The sequence below is a fragment of the Lactuca virosa genome, chromosome 4 (assembly GCF_052849685.1).
Source record: "Lactuca virosa cultivar CGN04683 chromosome 4, Lactuca_virosa_CGN04683_v6, whole genome shotgun sequence".
Lineage (NCBI taxonomy): Eukaryota > Viridiplantae > Streptophyta > Magnoliopsida > Asterales > Asteraceae > Lactuca > Lactuca virosa.
Window position 1 is genome coordinate 220,168,146 of NC_136429.1, and position 12,011 is coordinate 220,180,156.

Sequence of the window (12,011 nt, forward strand, 5' to 3'; positions counted from 1 at the left end):
TGCTTTCTTTAGCCAAAATTGTGTCTGATCATCGCCTAATTATTTTCAAGAGTGTTTTTTTTTGTTACGGGCCAACACCTTTCCAATTCATTGATTCATGGTTAGTCATGAACGACTTTGAATAGTTGGTCGGGTGTTCTTAGGCGGACTTCCAATCTAAGAATTCTAAAAACGTGTGTATTTTATTTAAAGATAGTTTAAAGTATCTAAAAACAAGATAAAGGATTGAAAGTTTAATGCCAATAGTATAGCTTCATATAAGAAGAACGAGGCCGAGAACCAAGTTTCAGATATTGATAAGTTGTTTCAAGTTGATCATGGCTCACAAAATCTTGTGGTGGAACGTCATAAACTTACATCTCGGTCGTATGAATTGGAAAAAATTGAATGCAGTGATTTAGCTTAAAAATGTAAAATTAAATGGGTAATTGAAGGAGATGAAAGACACAAAATTCTTTCACCGAGTTTTGAAAAATAGCAGGCGTAAAAAGCTTATCACGGGCGTACATGTGGAAGAATGTGTCCATCAACCTACCAGAGTAAAAAAAAAAAGAATTTTTGAAATTCTACAAGTCGGAATTTGAGAAGTTCAATGGGTCTCGGAATTTGAGAATTTTTGAAATTCTACAAGTCGGAAAAATAGCAGGCGTAAAAAGCTTACAGCCCGACTATCTAATTAGCGATCTTCAGTGTTGATCAATGGTTAACCTATGGAGGAAATTCCTATAAAGTGTGGTCTGAGACCAGGAGATCCTCTCTCCCTTTCTCTTTATCTTGGCGATGGAAGGATTGAATGTTGCAATGGAATATGTGATCGCGGCAGGTTTGTATCGTGGCGTTAATATTGGGGATGGTCCAGATGGAGAATTGTACCTTTCTGATCTCTTTTATGCAGATGGTACCATTTTTTAGTGAGTGGAGTCATGAAAATATAATAATTTGGTTGGAATCCTTACTTGTTTCTATTTGGTTTCGAGTCTCCAATTTAACATGCAAAAATCAAATCCTTTTGGTGTTAATATTCAATTCTCGACAGTGGAGCAGTTTTCAGTTTTAACGGTTTGTAAGGAAACCAAGCTACCTTTTTCATATTTTCGACTACCCGTTTGAAAGTTGATGAATACGTTTACCAGGTGGCATAAGATTATTGAGAAGTTTAAAAATAGATTGGCTTCTTGGAAAATCAAGTTTTTGTATATTGGAAGTTTATTCTAAATTCCGAGTGTAGTTGTTAAACATTTAGAAAAAAACTCGGCCGATTTCTTTTGGGGAGAAGATGAAGGAGAAAGAAAGCTGCATTGGATCAAATGGCAATGTGGTTTATCAAATAAAGAAAAATGAGGGTTGGATATTGGCTCCCTTAATGCGTTTAACAAGGCACTTTATTTTAAATGAAAATGGCGTCTCCTAAAAAATTCAGATGACGTGTGGTGTAATGTTATAAAATACTTCCATGTTCGAGAGGTGGGACTTAGTCCAAATCGTTAAGACTCAAGGAGGAATAGCGGGGCCTCGGTAAAAATTACAGGCACTATTAACTAGTTACACGACTATGGAATTATAGATAGTAACATCATTAAAAAGGGTAATTGGAGATGGTACTAAAACTTTTTTCTAGCAAGATTGGTGGATTGGTGATAGACCTTTGATGATAAGGTTTCCTCGGTTATAAAATTTAGAAACAAATAAACAATTTACTATTAGGCAGCGGTGGGATGGAGTTTCATGGGAGTGGTATTGGTTTAGACCGATTCTGGCAGGTACCCTGTTAGCCCACATGTAACAGTTCGCAAGCTTGGATATTTGAATGTGTAACGTCCCAAATTCCAAAATAAAATTTTCATTTTTAAAATATAATAAACACCCAATTTTGTTAAAGTTACATTCAATTCAGCCAATTGTCCATAAGCCATGTTAGGTAAAACAGATGATATTTGTCAAGACTCAGACCAAATCTGATGTCACTTGCCAAAATCTGATGACCCTTGTTAGGAAGTAATGTGGAAAACAAGCAAAACTAAAAGCACACAAAGACACAGTATTTACATGGTTCGGTCAAGGTGACCTACGTCCACAGACAAGAGGGGAGTATTCTTTATTTCAGAGTTCTCAAACAGACATTACAACTACAATTCACTGGAGATTCATCCTACTCACCAAGGATACAAGATACAAGACACCTCAAATGACTAAGCATGCATCCCAATTTATACTTGAGGGATCGGACCTAAAAACCTAATGGGCCAAGCCCATTGGCCCATAGACCGTGAAAGGTGTCAACCAATCACAATACTCCATGAAACATCTACTGGAACATTCTTCCATGTCATATAATCGATGAGCATCAGCAACATGCATGATGGAGCACCTTGTGCCATAGTGGAGCATCATAATGTACAAGTGGCGCATCATGAACACTAATGGCCCAACATCCATCATGGTGGCACAACATGATGTAATCCTTGAGCAATACCAACTTCATAGCATCCTTGAACGATGTTGAGCATCATATAGGACTTCATAGCATACTTGGATCATCAGGGATAACATGGCTCATCAAGGAACCAAAATGACCCATCTTGCACCTTGATGGCACAACATATGCAAGGATGGTGCAACAGGCATCAAGTGTGGCAAGAACTTCTAGGCTGGAGCAATATCACCATCTTGGTGCAACAACGACCATATTGGTGCAACAAGTACATGCTTGGCGAAATAAGAACCTACTTGGCGCAACAAGTTTTCTTCATGGCACAAGAGGGACTCTGCATGGCGTAAGAGGGACTCTCGATGGCGTAAGAGGGATATGCTTGGCGTAAGAGTGATATGCTTGGCGTAAGAAGGAATGCCCTTGGCTCAACAGCATCCTTCTTGGCCCAACACTTCATCATATGGCACAACAAGTTCCCTTGTTTCTCCATTTCACTCCCAAGTGCTCCAAATATCTTCCATATGCCCCAACCCCCCTTTTATATGACCCGTTCCTTTGGCACTTGATCTGTTCCTTTGTTAGACGATTCATACCATTCTGAGATGATCCATTCCTTTGTCACATGCTCCATGAACCCCAAGTGATCCATTGAGTTCCAAGTGCTCAAAATGTTCCATGAGCATGATCCAAATGCTCCTTGAGAATGCTCCAAATTCTCGGGTCACATTTAACAATCTCCATCCTGACTTGAGCATCCTATGAACTCCACCTCAAACAAGAACTTCCTCTCCCTTCCTGCCATCAATCCTTGAAGGGGATTACCTCCTGCGAACATCCACCAAGTCCAAGAAAAGCTTGAACTTCTCTATGGGCAACCATGGGCAGATCCAATGTAGAGCCCGGGGTAGCCCGAGATACCCCTCAAACATTTTTCAATAGTTTAATTTTTTTCGGAAAATTTCATTTTTTTGAGTCGGTCCAACTCGCTCCGTTTGAACCCAGAAGGAGCATGAATACTTATCAGAACTTTAAAACTCTTATTAAGTGGGATTCCTCAAAGATTGAGGCTTAAAAGAGATTGAAATACCTCTCCTTATATAAGTGGTGAGAGTTACAATAGTTTAACTCTACAGGCGATGTGGATAGCCCTATAAGACCATCTCCAACCCATCTCCATTTTTTCCCCCATAAATGGAGTAGAAAATGGAGGAAATAGTGATTCATCTCCAACCCTACTCCATTTTCTACCCCATTTTTTACCCCAAAAAGTATATTCCTAGAATATTCTAATTTTATAACTTATATATATTGTCAAATACACCCCTCTACTAATTAAACTCTATATTTATGATTAATTGATATAAATTAGTATATAACATGATATTATAAATATTAAATATTGCATTTAAATTATAATTAGTAGATAAAATAAACTAAAAATGTATAAAATAAAAATGAGAGGGACTAAAATTGGCAACCAAACTTCACCTTCATTTTTGGAGATATATTCATATTTCCTAAAATGGAGGTGAAAATAGGGTAGGGTTGGAAAAGAATGGGGGAATAAATGAGGGAAGAAATGGAGTATGGAGGTGGGTTGGAGATGCCCTAAGTATGACAAAATATAATTGCATCTTGGACAAGAATCGATACCTAGACCTCAAGATTAAATGATAAATCATTAACCACTCAAACAAATTATTGCTTTTGGTTGAATTACACATATAATAAATATAACCGTTGCTTTGCAGGTACATATGTGTGGAAAAAAACACTTTGGTTAGTGCTTAGATGCATATGTACGCATTCATTCTGTTTTAGAACTGCTTTCAAATTACGTGACAGGAAATAAAGAAAAATTGTCTTTTCTTTATACATTCTTGCTTTTACATACAATTAAAATACATGAGACAAGAATCCATATACCATGTGTTGTTTATTGTGCATTTAACACTTGAATATATATATATATATATATATATATATATATATATATATATATATATATATATATATATATATATTAGAAAAATAATTTCTTTATATTTTACTCAATCAGAGTACTCCTCGAGTACTCGCTACTCTCTCGTCGACCGAACATGGACCGAACATGTACATGTACTGAGTAGCGAGTTTTGCAACATTGGCCGTGATACCTAGGAAAAAAAATTTGGGATACCCCTTTACCTTGATCCTGGCTCCGCCACTGTGGGCAACAACCTTGTCACCATGTCTTTCGAATTCTCCTTAGCACTAGACTTTTGAATGCATAACCTGTCATAGAGCATGATAGGTTTCTCCACCTTTAAAAGAAGACTTTGAACGAGACCAACCGCCGATGATCTTCTTATTTACATATCACTTTCATGGTCCAAGTCTATCAATCTAACCAAGTCCGTATGTCGTGAATTAGCACCATACACCAGATAAACATCAAGTGTTCCCTTTAAGTGTTGCAAGATCCACTTGACCACTTCCAAATGAGCTTTTCCCCGATTGCCTTGAACCACCAAAGAAGTACCAAAAAGTTTGGACTGATCATAATAGAATGACCACAATACTTTCTCAAAGTAGTGAGAAATATATAACCATCCTGCTCTTCTATAACTTCGAATCTCCATCCTTGCTATCTTCTTTTCAGCTCCTAAATCGCTCATCACAAACTTATTCTCCAGAAGCTTCTTCAATTTGTCTTTCCCGGTATCAGCATCACTAGACACTTCTTTCCTGGGTTGAACAAGGGATTCCTCACATCTATGATGTTCCATGCCACCTTAATGTTCCTCATTTATCATAAAACTATATGGGGTTTCTGTTTCAAATTCCACCTTCTGGCTAGCATCCTAATCGTTCCCTCAAACACTTACTACCTCCTCTATGGTTACACATAGCAGATTCAAAGGTCACATCTCTGCTAATAACAAATTTTTGAGTTTGTTCTTCTCTACACCATAGATGATGACCTTTCCCTCCATATGCATATCCTAGAAATATGCACTTTATTTCCCTACACTCCAGTCTACCATCATTCACACGGCATAAGAAAAGCATCCAAACATTCGTAAACCACAATCTTCAGAGGGTTTCCTAGACCACACCTCTTGAGGAGTCTTACAATAAACTGCAGTTGATGGACAAAAATTCACCAGATAGAAAGCAGTGTTGACTGCTTTGGTATAGAATTGCTTTGACAAATCAGCAGATAGTCGCATGCACTAAGCATGCTCCACCAGTGTTTGGTTCATACGTTCTACCACTCCGCTTTGCTGTAGTGTTCGTCGTACAGTGTGATGCCTCACTGTACCTTCTTTTTAGCAGAAGTTGTCAAACGAAGCCTTGCAGAACTCCAACCCATTTTTCGTTCTGAGTGACCTGACATGGTTCCCGATCTGTTTCTCAACCATTGTCTTCCACTCCTTAAACCTCCCAAACACTTCATCTTCATCCTTTGTCTTCAAAAAATACACCTAGGTCTTCCTTGAGTAATCGTCGATAAAAGTCATAAAGTATTGACATCCACCATGAGACTTCATAGAAGAGGGACCCCATAGATACGAGTGAACACACTTGAGAATCTCCTTGCTTGAGTGTAGAACCAAACTTAACTTCACCCTGCTTTGTATCTCTTGAACACAAGCTTCACTAGGTTTAGCTTTTCCAGTTGTATCTCCACCAAACAACCCCTTCTTGCTCACATGTCCCAACTTATGATGCCACAACTTTCTTTTATCATCATACTGATCCAAGGATTGGGATACAATCACCTTTCCCCAAACTGTACAACCATCCAGAATATAAATCCCATGAGGATTCATCATTCTCTTTATAACTAAATGAGCACCCATGGAGACTCTCAACTAGTCACCCTCTCTAGAATAATTCATTCCATCCTTCGCCACAGTGCCAAGAGAAATCAAATTCTTCTGAAGCTATGGGATGAACCAGCAATCCAGTTTCCTAACCATACCATTATGCATCTTGATCTGCACCGTGATACTGCCCTTGATAATTCCCACCCAATCATCACCCATCTTGACTTTTCCATTGCACTCTTTAAAGGAGTCGAACCAGTCGTGATTGCATGTCATATGATAGGATGCTCCAGAGTCCAAGACCTAAGCATCATCAGAACTAGATGTACAAACTGTTAAAACTTCACCATCATCCCCTTCATCAGAATTTTCTTGAACCACAACAACATTGTTGTCGCTTGGTCCAACACCATTATTCCCTTTCTTCAGCAATTGACAATCTCTTCTAAAGTGCCCATTTTCCTTGAAGTTGTTGGATAAGGTGTCTAAGTCCATAACTATATTTGGTATGTACTTGACCCGAAAGTAGCATGGTCTATTTAGGTTTCATTTCACCAGAACAATTTGTAAGGATGGACTTTTGAGAAGAGGTTATTTATGATTTATTAATATATTATAATTTCTAATATATTAATATGAAATCATATTATTTAATTAGTATTGATCAAGAATTAATTTGGAATTAATTTAGTGATCAAAAGAGACTAATTAAATGTAAGGGGTTGATTTGGTAAATCAATGATTCTTATAGTGTGGGCCTATGGTTATTTAGGTTGGGCTAAACCAACATGGTAGTCCATGTATAGTCCATGGAGGTTTAACCCATGGAGCCTAAGTAAGACGAAAGGTCATGCACATTAGGGTTTACATGGATGTAACACTAATGCTTTGTATACAAGTACTCATGCTTTGTATGCTAGTTAGGATAATGCTTTGGAAAATAAATTGCATGTATAATTAGAGAAAACATAGATCCAAAGCATTTAGGGTTGTATGTGCACCTTAAGGTTGTTAAAGTGCTCCAAACCCATCAGTGGTATCAGAGCCTAGGGTTGTTTTCTGTTATATTGTTGCATTGTGTCATTTTCAAAGCTGGAAAATCTGCCAATTTCGTTTCTGCATGCCCACCACGACGTGGCAATAGTTACCACGACGTGGTGATGCATCTGTGTGCAAAATTTTGAGCTTTTTGGCCAAATTGGATTAGGATCATTACCCTAAAATGTTTTCTGAACCATGAAATCTGTTTTTGATATGGTAGTGATAATGCTTGTCCAATTAAAAGATAATTGTCATAATTTCAAGAGTTGTATTAGTTTATATGATTAGGCTAATTTCTTGAAGATTGATGATATGAATTATCTTGTTCTTATGAGTTTAACTAGATCATGTATGTATTATTTGATTATTGTGTTACTTAAAATAATGATCTAAATGGTTTTAATGGACTCCATAACTTGTCCTCAAGTTATGGAAAACCAAAAGTCTTTTCTTTAAAAGTCTATAAACTAATAAGTTATGGAAATGAAAAGTTTTGAATATTTTCAAAACTTGCCCTCAAGTTTTCGAATTTGTAAAGTCACACTTATGAATACTTTAATTCCAAACCCTAGAATTTTAAAAGTTTAAAATTCAACCCTTATACTATTATAATATTATAAGTTTAATTATTATATATATGTATAAGACAAGTCAGTCTTACCGTTAGTAGGCCTCATTCACGAAGTCGGTCTAAGGGGGGTATAAGGTTACTGCCTATAAAATGGCAGTTTAATGGGTGTCCACTCTCACCGACCGCTTCCTTGATTGGTGGAGGGTCGTTAGCCGAACGAGTAGGATAGGACATTAATTCTCGTTCAAATTATAATGAAAATTATAAAGTAACTAAATGTTTTATTAAATTCCCAATCTTAGTTACTTTAGGAAAAATGTGAATTTGATGCTAATCCATGAAATTGCACTTTGCACCTTGCCAAGTCGTTAGTGGAGCGTGTGTGGTTAAACGGCACACTAACGTGGACTAGTAAAGGTGGCAAAGGGTAGCTTGATGTTTGTCATAGATCAATGGAGCGTGTGTGGTTAACTAGCACATTAATTACATGATAATTGACTTTAAGTATACCAAGTAAATTTGCATGGTCATTCACACTTTGTTTGTGATCCTCGGTATCCCAGTCACAAACTTGAAGGACATAATCGACATTTAAACATGTCATTGAAAAAATCAATGAATCTCAATAGAATCTAGGAATTTCAATCCAATTAAAACTTAATAATCATTTTTTTTCATGGTGGAAATTGATTAATCGTCATTTACCTACCTTCAAATATTTTGCAAGTTGGATTACGAAATCCCTCTTCCAAGTTGTAAAATATTGTGTTGGGTCCTAGCCTTAATATTTTATTTTGGGTGTTATATTAACGATTATTATCTAATATAAACTTTGTCCTTCTTTTTCAAATGTCTTCCAACACTGCTTCTGGCTCAAACCCTACTGGCTCTTTCTCTCTCATGAACTTGTGTGGGAGAGTCATCTTTGATGGTACCAACTTTAATGATTGGATTAGGAACATCAGGATGGTCAGTCATTATGAGGACAAGGAATATGTCCTTGATAAGGAGCTTAAGGAAATTGATGAGTCTTCTGCTACTCCCCAGGAGATCGCTGAGTTTAGGACTTATGAGAAGGATTCCACCAAGGTATCTTGTATCATGTTGGCCATTATGACAGCTGAACTCCAAAAGTCCTATGAGGACTTCTACCCTTTTGAGATTCACCAAGCCTGATGGAAAGATACCATCAGAGTTCTTGTCAAGAGAGGTATGAAATCATCGCCTCCATGATAACAACAAAGATGAAGGATGGTGAACTCATCACGGCCCACTTGCAGAAAATGCAAAGATTTGTTGACCGTTTGCTAAAATTGAATGTGAACTTCGATGAGGAGCTGGCTATAGATATCATTCTACAATCCTTACCTCCATGTTCTGATCAGTTCCGCATGACCTATCATATGAACAAGGAGGAGGTCACACTTAGAAAACTTCAAGGGCTTTTGAGGACTGCTGAAAGTAGTCTCAAAGGTAAATCAGTTTTTACTACTCCTACCACCGCCCCTGTTCTGGCAATTGGACAAGGGAATGGAAAAAGAGGAAGGCTCCCTCTAAGAGCCGCAAGGGAAAGTCTCTTGATGGATCCTCTTCAAGTGGGACCAAGGCTGGTTCTGCTGCTCCCTCTTCCATTCCTAAGGAAGCAGAGTGTTTCTACTATCATGATAAAGGGCACTAGAAGCGAAGCTGCCTAAAATACTTGCAGGATATAAGGGATGGCAAGGTCAAACCCACCCATGCAGGTATTTATACTATTCTATCTAATAACTCATCACATTCTTGTTCTTGGGTGCCTGATACAGGTTGTTGAATTCACATTTATTCTAATTTACAAGGACTAAAAAGAAGTAAGGATGTGGAGCACGGGAAGATGAACTTGATCATGGGGAATAGGAAGGTTTCACCTGTCACCAAGATTGGAGTTTATTCTTTATTGCTTAGTAGTGGGCTAGAATTAGATTTGAATAACTGTTGCTACTCGTCTGAAATGGCGAGAAATGTTATTTCCTTTCATGGTTTGTACAAAAATGGTTTTAGTTTTTCATTTGATAATGAAATTGGTGCTATTAATGCTTTTTATAATGGTGTATTTTATTTTAAAGCATTGCCTTGTAATGGTGTATATGAAACTGTGATGATTGTAGAATACTTAGGAAATAATGTGTTGCACATTGATTCTTCCAATGATTTGGATAAGGCATGCTTGTGGCATTGTCATCTCTGACATGTCAACAAGAAGCGCATAGGCCAACTCCAAAAGGCTGGAGTCTTGGAGTCATTCGACTTAAGGTTGGATGACACTTGCGAAGCTTGTTTGCTTGGAAAGATGACTAAATCACCCTTCACTGGTACTTGTGAAAGGGGTGAAGGTTTGTTAGATCTCATACACACCAATGTGTGTGGACCTTTCATAACCGCCACAAGGGATGCTAACCGCTTCTATGTGACTTTTACTGATGATTAAAGCAGATATGGCTATATCTACTTAATCGAACATAAGTCAGAAACCTTTGAAAGATTCAAAGAGTTAAAACAAGAAGTGGAGAATCAGCTGGGCAGGAGGATAAAGATGCTCCGATCCGATCGGGGCGGTGAGTATCTTGGTATCGAGTTCCTAGAATATCTTAAGGAATGTAGGATTGTTTCACAATTGATGCCACCTAGGACACCACAACTTAATGGTGTGGCTGAGAGGTGCAATCGAACCTTGTTGGATATGGTTTGTTCCATGATGAGTCGAGCCTTGTTACCTATCTCATTCTGGGGGTATGCCTTAGAGATTCCCGCCCATATCCTTAATCTAGTCCCAACTAAGAAGGTTGCCAGAACACCTCACGAAATGTGGACATGGAAGGTTCCCTCGTTATCACACATCAAGGTTTGGGGTTGCGAGGCTTTCGTGAGACGCGAGACTCACGACAAGCTCGAAACTCGTAGTGAGAGGTGTATTCTCATTGGCTACGCACAGAAATCCTTTGGATATCTTTTCTATAGACCGAGTGACAATGTTTTCTTCGTTACAAGGAGAGGAGTCTTTTGCGAGAGAGAAATCATAGGCCAAGGAAACAATGGGAGGCAAATTGACCTTGAAGAGCTTCAAGAGTCAAGCGGTGAAGGAACCTCAAACACTAGCAGTCAACCTGAGGAGGAAACTCCCGTTGATCTAGTTGACGAATCCGTACCTCTAAGGCGTTCCAGTAGAGTTAGTGTTCCACCTGTGTTATATGGTTTCCATATAACATCTGAGGGTGATACATTTATTAGTGATAGCACACTGATAAATTTGTATGAACCTAACAAGTACATGGAAGCCATGCCAGGCCTCTAGTCTGCTAAATGGAAAGAGGCGATGGACAGCGAGATTCAGTCCATGTATGACAATCTAGTTTGGAACTTGGTTGACAATGTACCAGGTCGCAAGACAGTCGGGCACAAATGGATCTTCAAGAAGAAGACTGACATGGATGGGAAAATACACACATATAAGGCGTGACTGGTTGCGAAGGGCTTTACTCAAACTCCGGGAGTTGACTATGATGAGACCTTCTCACTAGTGGCAAAGATTAAGTCTATTAGGGTTATGCTAGACATAGCTGCATTTCATGATTATGAAATATGGCAAATGGATGTCAAAACCGCTTTCCTTAATGGAAAGTTGGTTGAGGATGTTTACATGAGTCAGCCAGAGGGTTTTGTCAATGCAAAGTACCATAATAGAGTGTGTAAGCTTGATAAATCCATTTATGGATTGAAACAAGCATCTCGTAGATGGAATCTTTGTTTCAATGAGAAAGTCAAAGAGTTTGGCTTTTCGAGAAGCGAAGATGAGTCTTGTGTATATGTCAAGGCTAGTGGGAGCATAGTTAGCTTTCTGGTGTTGTATGTGGATGACATACTTCTCAAAGGAAATGATATCCCAACCTTGCAGGAGGTTAAGTTCTGGCTTGGGAAGTGTTTCACTATGAAGGACCTCGGAGTAGCTGCCTATATTATGGGGATAAGGATATTGAGAGACAGGAGTAAAAGACTAACTGGACTTAGTCAAAGTACCTACTTGGACAAGGTGTTGAAAAGGTTCAACATGATGGATTCCAAGAAAGGCGACTTACCCATCCAAGGCAATACCAAACTGAGTAAAACTAAGAGTCCGAGTATT